This window comes from Emys orbicularis, chromosome 12 (assembly GCF_028017835.1).
Source record: "Emys orbicularis isolate rEmyOrb1 chromosome 12, rEmyOrb1.hap1, whole genome shotgun sequence".
Classification (NCBI taxonomy): domain Eukaryota; kingdom Metazoa; phylum Chordata; order Testudines; family Emydidae; genus Emys; species Emys orbicularis.
The window spans coordinates 41596250-41622115 of NC_088694.1; the positions used below are offsets into that span (position 1 = coordinate 41596250).

General features: G+C 45.6%; 1 pseudogene; it reads left to right on the forward strand.

Moving 5' to 3' along the window:
* The first annotated feature begins 21776 nt into the window (after window positions 1–21776).
* LOC135886207 (olfactory receptor 11A1-like) lies at window positions 21777–22528 on the forward strand (annotated as a pseudogene).
* The last annotated feature ends 3338 nt before the right edge of the window (window positions 22529–25866 follow it).

The following is a 25866-nucleotide window of genomic DNA, read 5'->3' on the forward strand; positions in this document are numbered from 1 at the left end:
CCTCCTTCTTCCCTTTTTTAAAGATGGGCACTACATTAGCCTTTTTCCAGTCATCCGGGACCTCCCCCGATCGCCATGAGTTTTCAAAGATGATGGCCAATGGCTCAGCAATCACATCCGCCAACTCCTTTAGCACCCTCAGATGCAGCGCATCCGGCCCCATGGACTTGTGCACGTCCAGTTTTTCTAAATAGTCCCAAACCACTTCTTTCTCCACGGAGGGCTGGTCACCTCCTCCCCATACTGTGCTGCCCAGTGCAGCAGTCTGGGAGCTGACCTTGTTTGTGAAGACAGAGGCAAAAAAAGCGTTGAGTACATTAGCTTTTCCACATCCTCTGTCACTAGGTTGCCTCCCTCATTCAGTAAGGGGCCCACACTTTCCTTGACTTTCTTCTTGTTGCTAACATACCTGAAGAAACCCTTCTTGTTACTCCTAACATCTCTTGCTAGCTGCAACTCCAAGTGCAATTTGGCCTTCCTGATTTCACTCTTGCATGCCTGAGCGATATTTTTATACTCCTCCCTGGTCATTTGTCCAATCTTCCACTTCTTGTAAGCTTCTTTTTTGCGTTTAAGGTCAGCAAGGATTTCACTGTTAAGCCATATATCCCCTGATTTTCAATGGTCTCCCACCTCCTGTTGTCATTTCCATTTGTGATAAATTAGCGCAGAGTGGTTGGGTAACTCTATCAGCTCACTCTTTCCTCCTCATACCAATTATAGCATTGGACAGCCACTTGACATTCCCTTTTCATGATGTAAAACCCAGCCGATGTAAAAAGCAGTTGGCTAATCACCCCCAACATATGACAGTTCTGTAAACTCTTGCAGTGGGAGGCGAACAGAGGTTGAAATATATATACTTAGTTGAAATATACATATTATGGTCTGAAAAGACATTTGCTGTGTCACTAAAGAGAGAAGACAGATCTCCATCTGATGTGAATCAGAAATACTCCACTGAAGTCACTGTTTCAGGTCCCCATCTCGTGCAAATCAGGTTAGCTACACTGATGTTAATGGGCCAGATTCTGAGCAGGGTGTAAATCTGCGTAGCTCTGTTCATATCATTGGAGTCCGATCCTTGAGGGATGTAAATTGACACAGGTCAGATTAAGTCAGTGGAGTTATGCCAATTTACACCAGCTGAGGATCTGGATGTAAGCATCCAGATGAGTGGCTCTGTCATTGTTAGACTAGTGGTTCTTTGCCATTTTTATCCTGAGTGCAACTTAATAAGTAAATGAGCAATAGCGTCTCACAAATCAGTCTCACCTCACAAAGCACTGGTGCCTCTACTGCTGTGTGCAAATTAGTGAATCTCTAACCTATAAAATAGAATATTAGAATATCAGGGTTGGAAGGGACCTCAGGAGGTCATCTAGTCCAACCCTCTGCTCAATGCAGGACCAATTCCCAACTAGATCATCCCAGGCAGGGCTTTGTCAAGCCTGACCTTAAAAACCTCTAAGGAAGGAGATTCCACCATCTCCCTAGGTAACCCATTTGAGTGCTTCACCACCCTCCTAGTAAAAAAGTATTTTCTAATATCCAACCTAAAGCTCCCCCACTGCAACTTAGAATCATAGAATGATAGGGTTGGAAAGGACCTCAGGAGGTCATCTAGTCCAACCCCCTGCTCAAAAGAGGGCCAATCCCCAGAAAGATTTTGCCCTAGGTCCCTAAATGGCTCCCTCAAGGATTGAGCTCACAAGCCTGGGTTTAGGAAACTGATGCTCAAATCACTGAACTATACCTACTCCCTTCCAACACTTGCACCAGGACTTGAGACCATTACTCCTTGTTCTGTCATCAGGTAGTTGAAAGCAGCAATCAAATCCCCCCTCATTCTTCTCTTCTGCAGACTAAACAAGCCCAGTTCCCTCAGCCTCTCCTCATAAGTCATGTGTTCCAGCCCCCTAATCATTTTTGTTGCCCTCTGCTGGACTCTTTCCAATTTTTCCACATCCTTCTTGTAGTGTGGGGCCCAAAACTGGACACAGTACTCCAGATGAGGCCTCACCAATGTCGAATAGAGGGGAATGATCACGTCCCTTGATCTGCTGGCAATGCCCCTACTTATACAGCCCAAAATGCCGTTAGCCTTCTTGGCAACAAGTGCACACTGTCGACTCATATCTAGTTTCTCATCCACTGTAACCCCTAGGTCCTTTTCTGCAGAACTGCTACCTAGCCATTCGTTCCCTAGTCTGTAGCAGTGCATGGGATTCTTCCATCCTAAGTGCAGGACTCAGCACTTCTCCTTGTTGAACCTCATCAGGTTTCTTTTGGCCCAATCATCTAGTTTGTCCAGGAGAGCTCAGTGATTTGGGCATTGGCTTGCTAAACCCAGGCTTGTGAGTTCAATCCTTGAGGGGGCTATCTCCTCCCCATGCTGTGCTGCCCAGTGCAGCAGTCTGGGAGCTGACCTTGTTTGTGAAGACAGAGACAAAAAAATCATTGAGTACATTAGCTTTTTCCACATCCTCTGTCACTACGTTGCCTCCCTCATTCAGTAAGGGGCCCACACTTTCCTTGACCTTCTTCTTGTTGCCAACATACCTGAAGAAACCCTTCTTGTTACTTTTAAAATCTCTTGCTAGCTGGAACTCCAAGTGTGATTTGGTCTTCCTGATTTCACTCCTGCATGCCTGAGCAATATTTTTTATACTCCTCCCTAGTCATTTGTCCAAACTTCCACATCTTGTAAGCTTCTTTTTTGTGTTTAAGATCAGCAAGGATTTCACTGTTAATCCAAGCTGGTCACCTGTCATATTTACTATTCTTTCTACACATCGGGATGGTTTGCTCCTGCAGCCTCAATAAGGATTCTTTAAAATACAGCCAGCTCTCCTGGACTCCTTTGCTCCTCATGTTATTCTTCCGGGGGATCCTGCCCATCAGTTCCCTGAGGGAGTCAAAGTCTGCTTTTCTGAAGTCCATGGTCCATATTCTGCTGCTTTCCTTTCTTCCTTCTGTCAGGATTCTGAACTCGACCATCTCATGGTCACTGCCTCCCAGGTTCCCATCCACTTTTGCTCCTCTACTAATTCATCCCGGTTTGTGAGCAGCATTTCAAGAAGAGCTCTGTCCCTAGTTGGTTCCTCCTGCACTTGCACCAGGAAATTGTCCCCTACACTTCCCAAAAACTTCCTGGATTTTCTGTGCACTGCTGTATTGCTCTCTCAGCAGATATCGGGGTGATTGAAGTCTCCCATGAGAATCAGGGCCTGTGATCTAGTAACTTCTGTTAGTTGCCGGAAGAAAGCCTCATCCCCCTGGTCAGGTGGTCTATAGCAGACTCCCACCACGACATCACCCTCGTTTCTCAACAGTCTCTCCGTCACATTGCGTCTGACGAATGCGTCTGATGAAGTGGGTATTCACCCCACGAAAGCTTATGCTCCAATACGTCTGTTAGTCTGTAAGGTGCCACAGGACTCTTTGTTGCCTTTTACAGATCCAGCCTAATATGGCTACCCCTCTGATTCTCTGGCACATTGTGAATCCTAGCTCCTGGCAAGCAGCAGACTTCTCGGTTTTCCCAGTCGGGGTGACAGATAGATGACTTAGGCCTGGTCTACACTAGGGGGGGGGTGTCGATGTAAGATACGCAACTTCAGCTACGGGAATACCACAGCTGAAGTCAACGTATCTTATTCCGACTTACCTCCCATCCTCACGGTGTGATATCGATGGCCGCGGCCCCCCATCGACTCCGCTACCGCCGCTTGCTCCGGTGGAGTTCTGGAGTCGACAGAGAGCACGTTCGGGGATTGATATATCGCGTCTCGACGAGACGCGATATATCGATCCCCAATAAATTGATCGCTACCCGCCGATATGGCGGGTAGTCTGGATGTACCCTCAGTCCCCCTGAGGAGGGAGTCCCCGACCACCACCACCCACCTCCTTCTCTTGGGAGTGGTGGTTGTGGAACCCCCATCCCTAGGACAGTGCATCTCATGCGTTCCAATAGGTGGAGTCTCCTTCTGCTCCCTCACCTCAGATGTATCATCTAGTCCACTCTCCACATTAGTACCTGTGGAGAGAACATGAAAACAGTTGCTCACCTGTATCTCCATTGCTGGTACATGGACGCTCCTCTTTCTCCTTCTGGAGGTCACATGCTGCCAAATTTCTTCACCGTCCTTCTGTCCCCACTGCACAGCCTGCTATGATTCTTCAGAACGTTGTGCCTGTAGAAGCATATCCTGACGTCTGTCCAGGAAATCTTCATTTTCTCTTACACAACACAGGGTCGATACTTGTTTCTCCAGACCTTGAACCTTCTCTTCCAATATGGAGACCAGCTGGCACTTTGTACAGACAAAGTCGCTTCTGTCCTGTGGACGAAAGACAAACATGGCACAATCTGTGCAGGTTACAGCGGCTGAACACTCACCATCCATATTACCTTCCTTCTAGGAGCTTCCTCAGCTGTTGCAGTAACCACTCAGAGAAGCCCACAAGATGAAAGCCTCAGTGGGCTCTCCCCAGGCAAACTCCCAGGCAAACTCCCTCTGTTAGCTTCTGCTGTTCGCCACTCAGCTGGATCGCTGCTGACTGCCTTTTTATAGCAGTCACTATATAACTATAAATAATAGTAATAATAGAAGTTATAAATGTAACCCAACTAAAGCTTTTTATTTATTGCCCTTTATTTGGATTTGTAAATAATAAAAGTGCAATCATACAAAATCTGTGTGTGCCCTCCTTTAATTTACAAGTGTGTACAAATTATACAGGGGATGCTTTACATTGTTTGTTAGATATCTCTGACAGCAAACGAGAGGGAGATTTAGAGAGAGAGAGAGAGAGAGAGAGAGAGAGAGTGACTGATAGATACATATGGTAGCTCTGTGTAAGCTGAAAGTTTCTCTCTTTCACCAACAGAAGTTGGTCCAATAAAAGATATTACCTCACCCGCCTTGTCTCCCTCCAATACTACAGTATCAGACTCAGCAATGATGTATGCAGAGGTAATACCTCCCACCTATGCCTACCCAGTAATCCCCTGCTTAACAGCTCATCCTCACTTTACATCAGTGATGCCCAACCTTTTTCATCTGGTGGGTGCCCGACGACGAGCCACAGAGGACCGTGGCGACGGACGAGCATCTGCCGAAATGCCACCGACAACTGGCGTCATCCAGAGATGTCACCGCTGAAATGCCGCTGAAAGTCTGAGCTAGGTGCCTGGGCTGTCTATAGAATGTATGGAGAGAGATAGACACCGTACAGCGTGATCCACAAAAGCACTTACAGTAGGTGGGGAGATGCCTAAGCTAAGCGGTGGGAGCGTCCTTAGCCCTGCCCTTAGTCTTTTGGAGATAGCTGGCTGCATGGAGGTGCCTCTCTCTGCTTGAGATTCACAGCCAGGAGCCCCTCTCCTGGTAACAGGCAGCTTGGGCACCCCAGTTGTTTCTTGTGACACTGAGCTAGGTGCCTGCCTCACTACCCACACAATGTCTGGAGCAGGAGGGATGGAGCCGCCGCTCACCTTATAACTTTTAGCCCAGTTGTTAGAACACTGATATGGGATGTGGGGGACCCCCGTTCAATTTCCACCTCTCCCTGAGGGTCAGTCAGGATTTGAAGAGGTCTCTTCCAGCTTCCAGGAGAGTGCGCTAATGGCTAAGCTGTGAGGTACCCTGACAGAGGACTCCCTTGGTCTCAGTCCTGTTGAAGCTATTTCATCATGGATACCTGACTAAATGGGTCTCCACCTCCCAGGGGGTACCCTATGCACCAACCTGCAGAGACATTCTCATCTCTCTCTCTCACCCAATATCTACATATCCATATCCCCATGGTTACGGCACACATCTCAAACACAAGAAACATTCATGCAAATCCTTTCCCCCCTTAGCATGAGAATCATAGAGTCATAGAATATTAGAGTTGAAAGAGACCTCAGGGCCTCATCTAGTCCAACCCCCTGCTCAAAGCAGGACCAACCCTAACTAAATCATCTAAGCCAAGGCTTTGTCAAGCTGGGCCTTAAAAACCTCTAAGGATGGAGATTCCACCACCTTCCTAGGTAACCCATTCCAGTGTTTCACCACCCTCCTAGTGAAAAAGATTTTCCTAATATCCAACCTAGACTTCCCCCACTGCAACTTGAGACCATTGTTCCTTGTTGTGTCATCTGTCACCACTGAGAACAGTTGAGTTCCACCCCCTTTGGAACCTCCCTTCAATTAGTTGAAAGCTGCTATCAAATCCTCCCCCACTCTTCTCTTCTACAGACTAAATAAGCCCTGTTCCCTCAACCTCTCCTCATAAAGCATGTGCCCCAGCCCCCTTATCAGCTTGACAAAGCCCTGGCTGGGAGGATTTAGTTGGTGTTGGTTCTGCTTTGAGCAAGAGGTTGGAGTAGATGACCTCCTGAGGTCTCTTCCAACCCTTATCTTCTATGATTCTATGATTCTATGTTAACAAAACCATCCTCAAGACAGACCCCAGGGGCACTCTGCTTGATACTGGCTGCCAACTAGATTTCGAGCCATTGATCACTACCCACTGATCCCTATGATCTAACCAGCTTTCTATCTACCTTATAGTCCATTAATCCAATCCATACTTTTCTAACATGCTGGCAAGAATACTGTGGGAGACAGTATCAAAAGCTTTGCTAAAGTCAATATATGTCACGTCCATCGCTTTCCCCATATCCACAGAGCCAGTTATCTCATCATAGAAGGCTATCAGGTTGGTCAGGCATGACTTGCCCTTGGTGAATCCATGCTGACCACTCTCCTCTCCTCTAAGTGCTTAAAATGGATTCCTTCAGGACCTGCTCCATGATTTTTCCAGGGACTGAGGTGAGGCTGACCGATCGGTAGTTGCCCAGATTATCCTTCTTCCCCTTTTTAAAAGATAGGCACTACATTAGCTTTTTTCCAATCATCAGGGATCTCCCCCAATTACCATGAGTTTTCAAAGATAATGGCTAATGGCTCTACAATCATATCAGCCAACTTCCTCAGTGCCCTCGGATGCATTAGATCTGGGCCCATGGGCTTATTCATGTCCAGCTTTTCTAAATAGTCCTTAACCTGTTCTTTCACCACCAAGTGCTGATCACCTCCTCCCCATACTGTGTGCCCAGTGCAGCAGTCTGGGAGCTGACCTTGTCTGTGAAGACCGAGGCAAAAAACAGCATTAAGTACTTCAGCTTTTTCAACATCATCTGTCACTAGCTTACCTCCAACATTGAGGGTCCAACACTTTCCCTGACCTTCTTGTTGCTAACATACCTGTAGAAATCCTTCTTGTTACCTTTAACATCCCTTGCTAGCTGCAACTCCAATTGTGCTTTGCCCTTCCTGGTTAAACCCCTCCATGCCTGAGCAATATTTTTATACTCCTCCATAGTCATCTGTCCAAGTTTCCACTTCTTGTAAGCTTCCTTTTTGTGTTTAAGCTCACCAAAGACTTCTCTGTTAAGCCAAGCTGGTTGCCTGCCATATTTGCTATTCTTTCTGCACATCAGGATGATTTGTTCCTGTGGCTTCTGTCAGGGTTCCCTCCCCACTCTGAACTCTAGGGTAAAGATGTGGGTACCCGCATGAAAGACCCCCTAAGCTTATTTATACCAAGGCACAAATTCTTCCTTGTCCTTGGACGGTATCGCTGCCACCACCAAGTGAGTTAGACAAAGATTCAGGAAAAGGACCACTTGGAGTTCCTATTTCCCCAAAATATCCCCCAAGCCTCTTCACCCCCTTTCCTGGGGAGGCTTGAGAATAATATACCAACCAAAAATAGGTAAACAAGGTGTCGGAGAAAAACACAGTTCTCACTCTTTGGTTGGTTGCAGCAAAGTCAGATACTTTATTCTCAAGCAATTGCATAGAGGGAGAGAGTGCACTAGGACACAGGGTTTCCCCCTCCTAGGCAGGTCTCTCTACAGGTAAACAATTGCAGCAAGCATTTATACCTTTTGTTACAGACAATAATGAGCAACAGCTGCATTTTGTTTATACATAGGTCATCCTGATAACTTATTTTTCTCACTTATTTAGACTCTAGTCTATATTCCATCTTATCTACACAAGGTCGCAACAACTTCTCACACAGTTCTCACTTCTACAAGTCTCATGTTATTACGGTTACAGTTAGCCTGACTCTTGCTAACAGAAGAGACTGTTTGCATTGAAATCCCCTTCCAATCCCTGTCAGGCCTTGCTCTACTTCCACAAAGGTGATCACAGACCAGACCCTTGGGCTTTTAGGACACTAAAAACCAAGCAGGTTCTTAAAAACAGAACTTTATTATTAAAGAAAAAGTAAAAGAATCACCTCTGTAAAATTAGGATGGAAGGTAATTTTACAGGGTAATAAGATTTAAAACACAGAGGATTCCCCTCTAGGCAAAACGTTAACGTTACAAAAATCAGAAATAAACCTCCCTCTTAGCAAAGGGAAAATTCACAAGCTAAAACAAAAGATAATCAAATGCAGCACTTAGCGTACCGAGAGGAGGTACGCAAAGTGCTCCATTAGGGGGGCTGTGTTGGTGAGTATCTGAGTGTCTGTTGCTGGGACAGTTTGTCAGTTTGACCGTGTGCTTGATTGCTTGCTTGTTTGTTTGAAAAGTGTGAATTGGGAGTGCTTTGTTCCAGGTGGGCCTTGAGTGGGCCTGACTGGTATATAAGGGCAGTCAGCAGCGAACCAGCTGAGCGGTGAACAGCAGAGGCTAACAGAGGGAGTTTGCCTGGGGAGAGCGCACTGAGGCTTTCATCTGCAGGTTTCTCTGAGTAGTTCTTGCATCAGCTGAGGAACCTCTTAAGAGGAAGGTGATATGGAAGGTGAGCGATCAGCAGTTGTAACCTCACAGGTTGTGCCATGTTTGTCTTTCTTCCACAGGACAGAAGCGACTTTGTCTGTACAAAGTGCAAGCTGGTCTCCATATTGGAAGAGAAGGTTCGAGGTCTGGAGAAACGAGTATCGACTCTGCATTGCATAAGGGAAAATGAAGATTTCCTGGACAGACGTCAGGAGATGCTTCTACGGCCACAATGTTCTGAAGATTCAGAGCAGATGCAGCGGGGACAGACGGATGATGAAGAAGTTTGGCAGCATGTGACCTCCAGAAAGAGAAAGAGGAGCGTCCATGTACCAGCAATGGAGATACAGGTGAGCAATCATTTCCATGTTCTCTCTACAGGTACTAATGCGGAGAGTGGAGTAGATGACCCATCTGAGGGCAGGGAGCAGAAGGAGACTCCACCGATTGGAAGGCAAAAGTTGCACTGTCCTAGGGATGGGGGTTCCACGACCACCACTCCCAAGAGGAGGAGGAGGGTGGTGGTGGTCGGGGACTCCCTCCTCAGGGGGACTGAGTCATCTATCTGCCGCCCCAACCGGGAAAACTGAGAGGTCTGCTGCTTGCCAGGAGCTAGGATACACGATGTGACGGAGAGACTGCCGAGACTCATCAAGCCCTCGGATCGCTACCCCTTCCTGCTTCTCCACGTGGGAACCAATGATACTGCCAAGAATGACCTTGAGCGGATCACTGCAGACTACGTGGCTCTGGGAAGAAGGATAAAGGAGTTTGAGGTGCAAGTGGTGTTCTCGTCCATCCTCCCTGTGCAAGGAAAAGGCCTGGGTAGAGACCGTTGAATTGTGGAAGTCAACAAATGGCTACGCAGGTGGTGTCGGAGAGAAGGCTTTGGATTCTTCGACCATGGGATGGTGTTCCAAGAAGGAGGAGTGTTGGGCAGGGACGGGCTCCACCTAACGAAGAGAGGGAAGAGCATCTTCGCTAGCAGGCTGGCTAACCTAGTGAGGAGGGCTTTAAACTAGGTTCACCGGGGGAAGGAGACCAAAGCCCTGAGGTAAGTGGGGAAATGGGATCCTGGGAGGAAGCACAAGCAGGAAAGCGCAAGAGGGGAGGACTCCTGTCTTATACTGAGAAAGAGGGACGATCAATGAGTTATCTTAAGTGCCTATACAAAAATGCAAGAAGCCTGGGAAACAAGCAGGGAGAACTGGAAGTCCTGGCACAGTCAGGGAACTATGATGCGATTGTAATAACAGAGACTTGGTGGGATAACTCACATGACTGGAGTACTATCGTGGATGGATATAAACTGTTCAGGAAGGACAGGCAGGGCAGAAAAGGTGGGGGAGTTGCATTGTATGTAAGAGAGGAGTATGACTGCTCAGAGCTCCGGTATGAAACTGCAGAAAAGCCTGAGTGTCTCTGGATAAAGTTGAGAAGTGTGAGCAACAAGGGTGATGTCGTGGTCGGAGTCTGCTATAGACCACCAGACCAGGGGGATGAGGTGGACGAGGCTTTCTTCTGGCAACTAGCAGAAGCTCCTAGATCACAGGCCCTGGTTCTCATGGGAGACTTTAATCACCCTGATACCTGCTGGGAGAGCAATACAGCGGTGCACAGACAATCCAGGAAGTTTTTGGAAAGTGTAGGGGACAATTTCCTGGTGCAAGTGCTGCAGGAACCAACTAGGGGCAGAGCTTTTCTTGACCTGCTGCTCACAAACAGGGAAGAATTAGTAGGGGAAGCAAAAGCAGATGGGAATCTGGGAGGCAGTGACCATGAGATGTTCGAGTTCAGGATCCTGACACAAGGAAGAAAGGAGAGCAGCAGAATACGGACCCTGGACTTCAGAAAAGCAGACTTTGACTCCCTCAGGGAACAGATGGGCAGGATCCCCTGGGAGAATAACATGAAGGGCAAAGGGGTCCAGGAGAGCTGGCTGTATTTTAAAGAATCCTTATTGCGGTTGCAGGAACAAACCATCCCAAAGTGTAGAAAGAATAGTAAATATGGCAGGCGACCAGCTTGGCTAAACAGTGAAATCCTTGCTGATCTTAAATGCAAAAAAGAAGCTTACAAGAAATGGAAGATTGGACAAATGACCAGGGAGGAGTATAAAAATATTGCTCAGGCATGCAGGAGTGAAATCAGGAAGACCAAATCACACTTGGAGTTGCAGCTAGCAAGAGATGTTAAGAGTAATGAGAAGGGTTTCTTCAGGTATGTTAGCAACAAGAAGAAAGTCAAGGAAAGTGTGGGCCCCTTACTGAATGAGGGAGGCAACCTAGTGACCGAGGATGTGGAAAAAGCTAATGTACTCAATGATTTTTTTGCCTCTGTCTTCACAAACAAGGTCAGCTCTCAGACCGCTGCACTCGGCAGCACAATATGGGGAGAAGGTGACCAGCCCACTGTGGAGAAAGAAGTGGTTCGGGACTATTTAGAAAAACTGGACATGCACAAGTCCATGGGGCCGGATGCGCTGCATCTGAGGGTGCTAAAGGAGTTGGCGGATGAGATTGCAGAGCCATTAGCCATTATTTTTGAAAACTCATGGCAATCGGGAGAGGTCCCGGATGACTGGAAAAAAGCAAATGTAGTGCCCATCTTTAAAAAAGGGAAGAAGGAGGATCCGGGGAACTACAGGCCAGTCAGTCTCACCTCAGTCCCTGGAAAAATCATGGAGCAGGTCCTCAAGGAATCAATTATGAAACACTTAGAGGAGAGGAAAGTGATCAGGAACAGTCAGCATGGATTCACCAAGGGGAAGTCATGCCTGACTAACCTAATTGCCTTCTATGATGAGATAACTGGCTCTGTGGATGAGGGGAAAGCAGTGGATGTGTTATTCCTTGACTTTAGCAAAGCTTTTGATACGGTCTCCCACAGTATTCTTGCTGCCAAGTTAAAGAAGTATGGGCTGGATGAATGGACTGTAAGGTGGATAGAAAGCTGGCTAGATCGTCGGGCTCAACGGGTAGTGATCAATGGCTCCCTGTCTAGCTGGCAGCCAGTTTCAAGCAGAGTGCCCCAAGGGTCGGTTCTGGGGCCGGTTTTGTTTAATATCTTTATTAATGATCTGGAGGATGGTGTGGACTGCACTCTCAGCAAGTTTGCCGATGACACTAAACTAGGAGGCGTGGTAGATACACTAAGAGGTTAGGGATCGGATACAGAGGGACCTAGACAAATTAGAGGATTGGGCCAAAAGAAACCTGATGAGGTTCAACAAGGACAAGTGCAGAGTCCTGCACTTAGGACGGAAGAATCCCATGCACAGCTACAGACTAGGGACCAAATGGCTAGGTAGCAGTTCTGCAGAAAAGGACCTAAGGGTCACAGTGGATGAGAAGCTGGATATGAGTCAACAGTGTGCTCTTGTTGCCAAGAAGGCTAACGGCTTTTTGGGCTGTATAAGTAGGGGCATTGCCAGCAGATCAAGGGACGTGATCGTTCCCCTTTATTCGACATTGGTGAGGCCTCATCTGGAGTACTGTGTCCAGTTTTGGGCCCCACACTACAAGAAGGATGTGGAAAAATTGGAAAGAGTCCAGCGGCGGTCAACAAAAATGATTAGGGGTCTGGAGCGCATGACTTATGAGGAGAGGCTGAGGGAACTGGGATTGTTTAGTCTCCAGAAGAGAAGAATGAGGGGGGATTTGATAGCAGCCTTCAACTACCTGAAGGGGGGTTCCAAAGAGGATGGAGCTCGGCTGTTCTCAGTGGTGGCAGATGACAGAACAAGGAGCAATGGTCTCAAGTTGCAGTGGGGGAGGTCTAGGTTGGATATTAGGAAACACTATTTCACTAGGAGGGTGGTGAAACACTGGAATGCGTTACCTGGGGAGGTGGTGGAGTCTCCTTCCTTGGAGGTTTTTAAGGCCCGGCTTGACAAAGCCCTGGCTGGGATGATTTAGTTGGGAATTGGTCCTGCTTTGAGCAGGGGGTTGGACTAGATGACCTCCTGAGGTCCCTTCCAACCCTGATATTCTATGATTCTATGATTTCCTTGCTATTACTTACGATTTGTAATCTTTGATGCTTATTTCAGATATGGTTTTAGGAGATGTGTTTTTCCTGCCCTGGTCTCTGTCTGTCCTAGAGAGAACAACAAAGAGAGCACAAAACAAAACCTCCCCCCACAGATTTGAAAGGAACTTCTTCCCTTTTTGGTCCTTTTGGTGAGGTGCCAAACAGGTTATTTGAGCTTCTTAACCCCTTACAGGTACAGGAGGGATTTTATGCTACCCTTAGCTCTATATTTATGACACGCGCCCCCAAATCACAGATGGTGCTGGACAGCCTCCTCCACACTAGCTGTGATTTCTTCCTGGAGCTGTAGGAGAAAACAGAGTTAATAGGAAACATGCACTTCTAGATATACTACTGATTATATAACACTAGCAATATTTTTCACATTTCAAGGATGATTTTAACCAGTTGATTCTGGGAAACTTTCACGGGAGAGGGCATCAGCCACTTTGTTAGAAGTTCCTGAAATGTGTTGCATTTCAAAATCAAAATCTTGGAGAGCTAAACTCCACCGAAGAAGGTTTTTGTTATTGTCCTTGATGGTATGAAGCCACTTCAGTGCTGCATGGTCAGTTTGCAGGTGGAAACGCCGTCCCCAAATGTATGGGTGTAGCTTTTCCAAAGCGTATACAATGGCATAACATTCTTTTTCAGTGATTGACCAGAGGCTTTCCCTCTCCGACAGTTTTTGCTGAGAAACACGACAGGTTAGAATTCTTGATCTGGTCCTTTCTGCATTAAAACTGATCCCACACCACGCTCTGACATATCTGTGGTTACTAGGAACAGTTTATCAAAGTCTGGGGCCCTTAGCACAGGGTGAGACATGAGTGTCACTTTAAGCTAGTTAAAGGCCTTCTGACACTCTTCAGTCCAGTGAATTGCATATGGCTGTTTCTTTTTTGTTAGGTCTGTCAGTGGGGAGGTGATTTGGCTGTAGTGTGGTACAAAGGATTGGACCTGTTTCTTTGACTTTGGGATAGGCCACTTTTGGATAGCATTCATTTTGGCCTGTACGGAGTTGATAGTTCCTTGACCCACCTGGTGTCCAAGGTAAATTTAGGCCTATTTGACACTTTTTAGCCTTAACAGTTAGTCCTGCCTCCCTTATGCTCTCGAAGACTTTTTGCAGATGCTCCAGGTGTTCTTCCCATGAATCAGAAAAGATGGCCACATCATCAAGATAGGCGACAGCAGATTCTCCCAATCCCACTAGGAGACAGTCTACAAGTTTTTGGAAGGTGGCGGGTGCATTTCACATCCCAAAAGGGAGGACATTAAATTCATACAGCCCTGCATGGGTGATGAAGGCTGACCTTTCCTTGGCAGATTCATTCAGTGGCACTTGCCAGTATCCCTTGGTTAAATCTAAGGTAGAGATGAACTGGGCATGTCCCAGTTTCTCCAATAGCTCATCTGTGCGTGGCATTGGATAGTTGTCTGGGCGAGTCACAGAATTTAGCTTAGGGTAGTCCAAGCAAAAGCATATTTCCCTATCTGGTTTGGGAACTAGAACCACTGGAGATGTCCATACACTGTTAGAGGGGCGGATTACACCCATCTGTAGCATGTCCTGGATCTCCCCTTCTATAGCAGTTTTGGCTTGAGGAGACACCTGGTAAAGTTGGCGTGGTATGTCCCTTCGGTCCATCTCGGGGAGCTGAGAACATCGGCGTGAAGCTAGTGCTCAGTTCTTTGATCTGCTGTCACGGCACACATCCAAGGATCATGGAGAGGATCACCTCTTCCACGCCACAGTCACTTTTTCCTTCATAGTAGACACCTGCAGGCCACTCAGTGTCATCTTGTCCCTGGGCTGTAAACTGACAAACCTTTAATTCTCTGGAATATAAGGGCTTTAGAGAAATAACATGGTACACTTTAGGCATTAGGTTTGAGGTGGGGGTTGCTATGAGATAGTTGACAGCTCCCAGGCACTCTTGGACCATGAATGGCCCTTCCCATGATGCTTCCATCTTATGGGCCTGGAGCACCTTCAAGACCATGACCTGGTCCCCTATGTTGAAGGAACACTCACTGGCATGGTTATCATACCAGGCCTTTTGCGATTCCTGAGCATCTTTTAGGTTTTCTCTAGCAAGGTATAAAGAGTCTCGGAGGGTGTTTTGTAGGTTGTTCACAAAGTCTAGAATGTTAATTTCTGGAGAAGGCATAAACCCCTCCCATTGCTGCTTCACCATCTGTAATGGTCCCTTAACCTCATGGCCATACACAAGTTCAAATGGTGAAAGCCCTAAATTGGGATGTGGTACAGCCTTGTAGCAAAGAGAAACTGCTGCAACACTAGGTCCCAATCATTGGAGTGCTCTTTTATGAATTTACATATCATGGCCCCCAAAGTTCCATTAAACTTCTCCACCAGGCCATTTTTTTATGGTGGTAAGGGGTGGCAACCAAGTGGTTCACCCATGAGCTTCCCAAAGGCTTTTTATGGTCCCTGCCAGGAAATTAGTTCCCGAATCTGTAAGGATGTCAGAGGGCCAACCTACCTTGGCAAAAATGTCTGTTAATGCCTGGCACACGCCTTTAGCTCTGGTGTTGCTTAGAACTACTGCTTCTGGCCATCGGGTGGCAAAATCCATGAAAGTCAGTATATACTGCCTTCCTCTGGGTGTCTTTTTCAGAAAAGGACCCAGAATATCCACAGCTACTTGCTGAAATGGAACCTCAATTATGGGAAGTGGCTGGAGAGGGGCTTTTACCTGGTCTTGGGGTTTTCCCACTCTTTGCCACACCTCACAAGACCGGACATAGGTAGAAACATCCTTGCCATTCCCTCCCAGTGGAAGGATTTCCCCAAAGGGCCTTTGGTCCTGTTCACCCCAGCATGGCCACTAGGATGATCATGGGCTAAGCTTAGTTGGAACTACCAACTGTCTCTGAGGATGCTAGTTTTCCTGGTGCCCACCAGCAAGAGTTTCCTTGTATAAAAGTCCTCTTTCTACAACAAACCGTGATCAGTTAGAAGAGCTGAGAGGCAGTGGGTTGCTCCATGCCACCGTCCAAGCTCCCTGGAGGCTTTCATCTGCTCCCTGCTGGGCCTGGATCTGTTCCCTTGGTGCTGGGGACATCAGTTCCTCACTGGATTGTGGACTTGGGCTTGGTCCCTCTGGAAGCGATGTAGGTGATGGGGCTGTTCTGTTGACTATGAACCAGGGCCGCCCAGAGGATTCAGGGGGCCTGGGGCAAAGCAATTTCTTCCATAAAAAAAAGTTGCAATACTATAGTAACATGTATTTGGAAATGTAAAATATAACCAGTGAAATACATTCAAAAATTAATTTTTAATAATTTGAAAATACACAAAATACATTATTTAAAAACATTAAATGCTTTAAATGGTATGTATACATTTGCAATTACATAATGCTTCTTATGAGGTCGTTTTTTTACAAATTGTTCTGAACATTAATTATACAGCTGCAAAAATTTTCCTCGCTTTCATTTTGGTAAACTCATTATTAATGTCATCATAATGTATATCTTTGGCCATTTCATATTCTATGCTCAAAGTGAGCAAATGGTTCAGCCTGTCTTCCCCGGTGGCTGAATGCATACAATTTTTAATCAATGTTAGCTTACTAAATGCATGGTCTCCCGATGCTACCGACACTGGCAACACTGTTAGTAGGCGTAAACAAATAAAAATCTGTGGAAACACATTTTCCAACCCTGTTTTGAAGAGAGCATTAAGAGGTGTAAGTGCAGAGGTTATATGTCCATCGACTCTTAAATTGGAATCGTCTTTTATTTTGTAAAAGATTCTAAGTTCCTCTTTAAGATCTTCTCTCTGGAGGTCTTTTGGATATGCTGTGGCCAAACGTGTCAACAACATTTTCTATAGAAGATTCATCCACTTTATCTGGCAGACACAAAATGGGTGAAAATAAATTAGAGACTTCAGCCATTCTTTCACCAAGACCTCCTAGCTCTGATAGAAGCAAATCCTTTGTCAGGAAGAACACTTGTACTTTGAACTGAATATCAGGAGAGTCAAACGTATAGTCTGTATCCCCTGTGTCATCAAAGAGTCACTTGTTCTTCCGGATCTTTCAGTCACTTTTCATTTTTGGGTCAATGCTGAGGCTTGAAGCGACTTGTTTGGCTTCTTCAAAAAAAATTGGCCAAGAATCTTTCATTGTTTTAATTTTTTTGACTAAGTTGCTCATGGGTTTAGCTCCCTCTTCCATTGTTATTTTGGCACTTTGTAGGACCTTGATCTTATCATCAATACACTGAAGCACTTTAAACCATATTGTAGTAAGAAGTACAAATTCAAATGACTTAAGCCACTGAATCAAACAGTCAACATCTTCCTGGATTTCAGGAGGTAAACGAAGCTCCTCTTCAATTTTAATTAAACTTTCCAGCAAGCCTGTGTGATTTTTGATTAGGGGGTGAACAGCATCAACTCTTGCACTCCACCTAGTTTTAGATACAGAGTGAAGAGATATATTCGTAGTGGTCTGCAAAATTTTCCATCTTGCAGGGCTAAGAGCAAATACTTTATAGAGTTTCTGGACATTTCCAAAATATGTTTTTACCTCTACGCTGGTTTCCATAGTGTGGGTGCCACAGAGGTTCAGTGTGTGAGCGCTGCATGGAGAAAAATAGGCTTGGGCATTTTCTTCCAAAATTCTTGTCTTTACTCCCTGAAAATTTCCTGACATGTTAGAGGCATTGTCATATCCCTGCCCTCTGCACCAAGATAGTTCTAAGGGCAGGTCTACACTAACCCCCCAATTCGAACTAAGGTACGCAACTTCAGCTATGTGAATAACGTAGCTGAAGTTTGAAGTACCTTAGTTCGAACTTACCTCCGTCCAGACGTGGCAGGCAGGCTCCCCCGTCGACTTTGCGTACTCCTCTCGCCGAGCTGGAGTACCGCCGTTGACGGCGAGCACTTCCGGGTTCGACTTATCGCGTCCAGACAAGACGCGATAAGTCAATCCCAGAAGTTCGATTTGCTTGCCGCCGAACTACCGGGTAAGTGTAGACCTACCCTAAGTCACATTCTTTTAAAAACCTCTTTATCTGTTCTGCTATATCTGCACCAGTCTTCTTTTCAAAATCTACTAGTTTAACAAATCTTTCATGCACATTCTATTTTTTTGCATCATATATCTGAGAATAAAAACTAACTTCTCTGTGTGTGAAACATCAGGTTTACCATCAACAACAATGCTGATATATCGGGCTTTTCTTACCTCTTCAAGAATAGAGTTTAAAACTTTCTCCCCACACAGTTTCAAGAACTCATTCTGACTATGCCAAGACAGATAGTGAGCCTGCATTCTTCGACCAGACTCGTTGCATTGAGCTACCATCTCTAGATGTTGTTTCACCTCAGTATTGTACCTGTCCACAAGCTTCAGTGTTGAAAGAAAAGCCCACAGTCGTCATAATCAACAGTAGAATGGCTACCATGAAATGGCAGATTATTCTTTGCTAGGAAAAGAATTACGTCAACAACGGCAGTTAATATTTTGCACCATTATTCCTCCTCCTGATTAATACTATGCTGTAATGCTGCATCAATGCCTCTTTTATCACAGAGTGTCTGAAATAATTCCTTCCATTTAATGTAATTGTTCAAATGTAAAGTGTTTTCTTCATGACTCTTGATTTTCTTGTAAATCATTTTCCAATTATCGGCAATTCCACTTTTGACAAATTTTGAATGATGTAATTGGTTAGTTTGAGTTTCACTTCTGTAGAGACTGCAGGGAAAACAAAATATTGCTGCAGCATCTTTACTCCACACCATCCAATCTCTTTCAATACATTCACCATTACTCAGATGTTTAGAAAAAACTGTTATCGGCAATTTCCTGCCAAAAGAATCACGAGGAAAGTTTTCAGGCTTATGTGGTGGACCCTTCAATACAATAAGATCTCTTTTCTTTATATCTAGGTACTTCCAAGAGGCTGGGTCATTACTGCACAACTCTTCTTCGTCATTCCCATCTACAGCAGCAGGACCAGTCGACTGTACCAGTTTCTCAGTTATAGCATTGTTACCTCTGTGTTCTCCATTGTCTATCGAAAGAGGCTGGATTTCCTTCTCTTCCTCCGCAACAACCATAACATTGTTTTCTGAATGAGGTAATATTTTGGATTCCTCACACACCTCCTTTTCTTTTTGGCTTACAACACCACTTTCACTTCCCAGCTCTGAAGAGCCTTGAATGTCAGCATCACTCAACTCAGTCAACTGACTTGACTTGGATTGTGCCTGAAGAAATTTGTGAAGAGTTATTTTTCCCTTTTCTTCTTGCATCTGTCTAGCTTTCTTCTGCTTTCTCTTCTCAAATCCTGAAAGATATGTATGTTTCATTTTTCTAAACCCTACGATCATTGACTATGTGATGATACCTGCAAACAAATTAATTCCCTTGGTATCTTTCATTTTATTAGGTAGTGTGACACTGTACTCCATAATGCTTTATGGGAATATGACATAACTGGAATATGATCTACTGAATCTATTTATGCTACATATGCTATGTAACATATCGATATAAAGTTTATGATCTACTGAATCTATTAATCCTATCTGCATGCATGTATCATTTTTGTATTTGAAGTTATAAATATTGGCTGTGTAGTGGCTTGATTTCTAAATTACCTTAGTAGAGTATGTAAACAATGGATGCTACCTGTAAAAACTGTGAGTCATGCATGGACATGTGACTTGCCCAGGTAACTGCTAAACTCCATCTTGGAGCTGGACTGTGCATAGGAGTGAGGAGGGGGTCTCCACCCACAAGAAAAAGTCTATTTAAATCCTGGGAGACCCCTCCATGGTGGTCTTCAGCTGGCTAAAGAGAGAGCCTCCCTACCACCCAGGATACTTGAAAGAAACTGGAACAAAGGGCAGTGACTGCAAGGGGTGTGAGTGATTGCTGGACCCAGGCTAAAAGGAGATTAGTCTGTAAAAGGGAGCATTCTGGAACTGGTGAGGATCTTATCTGTATTCAGTTTGATTAGACATAGATTTGCACATTTTATTTTATTTTGCTTGGTGACTTACTTTGTTCTGTCTGTTACTACTTGGAACCACTTAAATCCTACTTTCTGTATTTAATAAAATCACTTATTAATTAACTCAGAGTATGTATTAATACCTGGGGGAGCAAACAACTGTGCATATCTCTCTATCAGTGTTATAGAGGGCGAACAGTTTATGAGTTTACCCTGGATAAGCTTTATGCAGTGTAAAAGGGACTTATCTGGGTTTAGACCCCATTGGGAGTTGGGCATCTGAGTGGTAAAAACAGGAACACTTCTGTTAGCTGCTTTCAGATAAACCTGCAGCTTTGGGGCAAGTAATTCAGACCCTGGGTCTTTGTTGGAGCAGATGGAAGTGTCTGGCTCAGCAAGACAGGGTGCTGGACTCCTGAGCTGGCAGGGAAAGCAGGGGTAGAAGTAGTCCGGGCACATCAAGTGGCAGCTCCCAGGGGTTTTCTATGATCCAAACCATCACAGATAGTTAATTGAAAAATTCGTTATGTACTCCGTGTGGTGCGGAACAATTTGAACTGTGACTCCCTACCACTTATCCAACCCCCCCGGCCCCTTACCATGCCTCTTACCCCCGCCTCTCCCCTCTCCCGGAGCCTCAGCGAGCTGAGTCCAGGAGCGGCCCTGGACAGCCCTGTGGGGCCTGGGGCCTTGGCCAAATTGCCCCACTTGCTCCCCCCCTTTGGGCAGCCCTGTTTTATTGCAGTGTTAGATAACAATTTTGGGTTAATATCTTAATCTGTATGAGATGGAAACTGATAAGGAGAAGGAAGAAGAAGAGGAAAATGAAGAAGAAGAAAAAGAGGGAGGAAAGGATAAGGAAGTTAGAGAGAAGAAAGATGATGAATTAGAGGGAATGAGGATGCCAGTTGAGGAGCTACTAACTGGTGAGATGTGGCAAAACCAAAAATGATTAAAGGTCTAGAAAACATGACCTATGAGGGAAGATTGAAAAAAACCTGGGTTTGTTTAGTCTGGAGAAGAGAAGACTGAGAGAGGACATGATAACAGTTTTCAAGTACATAAAAGCTTGTTACAAGGAGAGGGAGGAAAATTGTTCTTCTTAACCTCTAGGACAAGAAACAATGGGCTTAAATTGCTCAAGGGAGGTTTAGATTGGACATTAGGAAAAACTTCCTAACTGTCAGGGTGGTTAAGCACTGGAATAAATTGCCTAGGGAGGTTGTGGAATCTCCATCATTGAGGATTTTTAAGAACAGGTTAGACAAACACCTGTCAGGAATGGTCTAGATATTACTTAGGGCTGGTCTACACTAGGGGAGGGATTGATCCAAGATACGCAACTTCAGCTACGCAAATAGCGTAGCTGAAGTCGAAGTATCTTGGATCGAATTACCTGGGGTCCACACGGCGCGGGATCAATGGTCGCGGCTCCACCGTCGACTGCGCTACCGCCGCTCGCTCTGGTGGAGTTCCGGAGTCGACGGTGAGTGCGTTCGGGGATCGATATATCGCGTCTTAACGAGACGCGATATATCGATCCCGGATAAATCGATTGCTACCCGCCGATACGGCGGGTAGTGAAGATGTACCCTTAGTACTGCCATAAGTGCAGGGGACTGGACTAGATGACCTCTTGAAGTCCCTTCCAGTCTTATAATTCTATGATTATAACATTATTTGATCATGAAAGGGTGATCACAAAAGTGTGTCTTGCAGTGTCTCCTAGGACTGAGGTTCAAAGGCTCAAGGACGCCTCTCTTAAACCAAACTGCTCAGGTTAAATCAAACAGCTATTGACAGATTCATCCTCTTAGGATTCTCCGATCTCTGCAAGTCTCAGGTGCTGCTCTTTCTGTCTTTTCTCATTATTTACATTGCAATGATCACAGGAAATGTCTTGATTGTGGTAACAGTTCTGTCCCAGCATCACCTTCATTCCCCCATGTACTGGTTCCTCAGCAATTTGTCCTTCCTGGAAATCTGCTACACCACAAATATCGTCCCCAGGATGCTACTTGGTTTCCTGTTGGAGAAGAGTATAATATCATTCCCTGGCTGCATGATACAGTTCTACCTCTTTTGTTCATTGGGAACCACGGAGTGCTTGCTCCTTGGTATGATGGCTTATGATCGGTACCTGGCTATATGCTATCCGCTGCACTATGCAGCTGTCATGACTGGCAGGGTCTGCACCCAGTTAGCAGCTGGTTCCTGGGCATGTGGTTTTCTGATACCCACGATAACAGTATCTGTGATGTCCCATCTGACGTTCTGTGGTCCTAATGAAATCAACCATTTCTCGTAAAACTCTCCTGCACGGACTCCTACTCAGTCGAAACCACTGTTAGCATCTTGTCCTCAGTTGTAACCTTTGTCCCATTTCTCTTAATCCTGGTGTCCTACACTCACATCCTCAGGGCCATCCTGTGAATCCCTTCCACCACCGGGAGGCAAAAGGCCTTCTCCACCTGCTCCTCCCACCTCATTGTGGTCACCACTTTCTATGGGACCCTGATTGTCATGTATGTGGCCCCTTCAGCAAACAACTCACCAGCTCTTAACAAGGTCTTCTCCCTGCTGTACACCACAGTGATCCCCATGTTTAATCCCATCATATACAGCCTCAGAAATCAGGAAGTTCGAGAGAGTGTGAAGAAACTCCTAAAGGCAATGGTTTTGAAGGGTGGCAATTGAAGATCACATTGTGCAAATAAGAATAGGAGCTTCTATCTATCTAATCTAATCTATCTATCCAATACCCCCTACACCATGGTGTTTGGGGGTGATCATCCTTCTTTTTTAACCCCTTTTGAAATCAGCCACAAACATTGCAATGACCTTGAAAACCCTGACAATTAGGGGAATTGGTGAGTAACCTGTGATGAAGGATTTCCGGAGCTATCTCTAACCCTTGGAAATGAGAGAAATGTTGGGGAAGTTGATTGTAAATTAAGAATGGCCCTGTAGCTGAAATAGAGGACTGACAGTTAAGAGATTTTGGCACTGGTCCTGACTCTGCTGGCAGTCTCATTTTGCAAGTCACTTCCTTTCTCAGTGCCTCAGTTTCCATAAGTGTAAAATGTGTTGTTATTAATCTCTGTAATGTATAGCTTTAAAATACTTGTGTATTAGACTTTATAGAGAGGACATTTTATTGTTGTTGTCACAGTTTCAGGGTTAAATGCACCATTGGCCCTCTTCTCCCACACCTCCAGACTTCCTTGAGGGCATCCATTTAAGGTTTTAGGCTTCCCAGTTGCCACTTCTTTAAACTGGGGGGTTTAAAACTTGCAGTCCCCTGCACCTCAGTAGGTCTGACCAATGTCCAGCACCAGTGGTTAACTCTTTCTCCAGAGTCTATAACAGTGTATAGCAGTTGCCAACCCCTTCAAAAAGCGAAATACATTTATTCTTAGAGGAAAAGCATTACAACAGAGAAAACATGTAAGAAACAATAAAAGAATCTATATCAATGGTTCTCTGCCCAGGGCCTGCAGGCCTCATGTGGCCCAGTTAGCACACACCTGCAGCCCAGCTGTTTGCTAAAGGCTGAAGGGCTGCACAGGACCGGGTTACTGGCTGCCTGGCTGCCCAATGCTGTGAGGTCTGGGATGCCCAGCTGAGCAGGGTGAGGGTGAGGGGTCACCGGCTGGCCCCACATTGCAGGGGCCAGCCCCACATGGCAGGGTCCGGCAGAGTCCAGGGCTGCTGCCCAGCCAGCGCCGAATGGTGGAGTCCTGGCACTGCTGGCTGGCTGGCACCGCGGAGGATCCTGGGTTGGTGTTGGGGCTGCCAGCCGGCCTGTGGGGTCAGGATCCAGGCTACCGCCCGGCTGCCCTGGCCCCATGTGGCCAAGCCCAGTGTTGGGGCTGCCACCGCGCCCTGCACAGAGGGATCCAGGGTGCCTGCACTCCTGGTCCCAGGTTGTGGAGGGGTCTCTGGGTGGGAGGCACTGGGCATAGAGGATCTGTGGGGGGACAGAGTTGGGGGACACACTGTGATTCTCAACCTGTGGCCCAGATAACACATTGTGGCCTGCATATGCATCCCACAATGATAAATAGGTTAAGAACCACTGATCTATATCTATGCCAAAAGTTTACCAGAGGTCACCCCCCACGCTCCAGCCTAGACTGTGGTAAGTGTCAGATTTTCAACCCCCACAACTGGTTTTGTCCCCTTCATTACAAGTACAAGTCAGTTTTCAAATCAGGAATCACACCCCAACTGGACAGTTCCTCTATTTCTTTATGCAGTTAAGGCCTTTGATCTCTGGCCCCTTGGAACAGGTAATCACCAGCCAATTACTCTCTCTTCATCAAGGGCATAGCTGGGATTGTTCATTAACCCACCCCCAGGGATTCCCCAGGAAACCCACTTAGAGCTTATATTGTCCCAAAAGTCCATGTCAGTCTGGCACATTTCAATACAGTCATTTGAACTTCTTGCACTACACAGGTCCCCCGTTTGTTACAATTACTACTACTACAATGGAAGTGATGCACCGAGTAACTGCAGATATACTTACTAGCAACTGAAAGCCCATGCTGTCATGAACTGAGGCAGCTGAGTCAAATAATTCACCCTCTGTACAGCCAATGAAATTGCTGCATGCAAATTAGCTGTAGGGGTACGGTGGTTGGTTGAAATACCTCCAATATCACAAAAGTCTAGGACTCTTGGGCTGAATGTAGCTGAAAAGCACATGCTGCAACACAGGTGTAATTCTGAAAGTCTAAATGGCTGAGCACTTAAAAATTGGGAGATAACAGACGAGAAAACCTACCCCTGGCTCCTTGTCCCAGTCCCATTCTACTTGCCCACTCAGTCCCAGGTCTCCACTGCTTAAGGCTTGTCATCCCAGTCCCAGTCTCCTTGCCCAGACAGTCCAATTCCCTCTTCCTAGCTGGATGCGAGAAGGACTGTCTGGCTGGAGTAATGGGGTGAAGAGCCTGGCTAGGGGGTAGGAGCCCTGTTGGAGGAACTTCCTGGATCGGTGGGGTGAAGGGATGGCTTGACGGGATGGCCAGATTGGGGGAGAACATCATGGAAGGGGACTGGAAGGGAGGGGCCTGGCTGGGTGGGATTGGCCAAAGTGGGAGACAAGGATCCATGCTGGATTTGCTAGACAAAGCATAAATATACAGAGGCTTGTAAGGATTAGATTTTAATCAGTGAATGTTGATAAACATTGATTTCATCATACACATATATGCAAAACTGCAGTGAGGAAAATGCCATCAATAATAAAAAATTTCCAGGTAGGCAAAGAAAAATGCTGCTTGAGATCTACTTATGAGTTTGAGTTAAGGATATTTCCTTTCCTTTGTAAATTTAGATGTGTGATGTTGACAAGTCTCTGTGTGTTAACAAATACAAAGCTTTAAAATTTTGAAACTTAACATCCATGGTCATAAAAATAATGATATCTCACCCCCCCCCAGTCACCACAACAACCCCTCTAATTTCTTACCACCGTGAACATTAAAAATCAATAAACAATAAAGAATGCTTAAAACACATAGTTTTGTGCAAATGAGAACATTAAAAATCAATACAGATTTGAATAAAGCTTAAAAAACAATGTTATCAGTCAAAATGGTTAACAAAAGCCTACATGAAAATAAAATTACAAAAACACTTATATACATATATATATATATGTGTGTGTGTAAAATAAAATAAAAATACTGTATATATAATACATAAAAATTACAAAATATATATATAAAAAAAGGTTTCAGAGTGGTGGCCGTGTTAGTCTGTATCAGCAAAAACAATGAGGAGTCCTTGTGGCACCTTAGAGACTAACAAATTTATATGGGAATAAGCTTTCGTGGGCTAAAACCCACTTCATCAGATGCACGGAGTGGCACCATACAGTAAGGAGGGATAAATACACAGCATATGAAAAGATGGGAGTTGCCTTACCAAGTGGGGGGTCAGTGCTAACGAGACAATTCAATTAAGGTGGAGGTGGGCTATTCTCAACAGTTGACAAGAAGGGGTGGAAATCACTTTTGTAGTGCTAA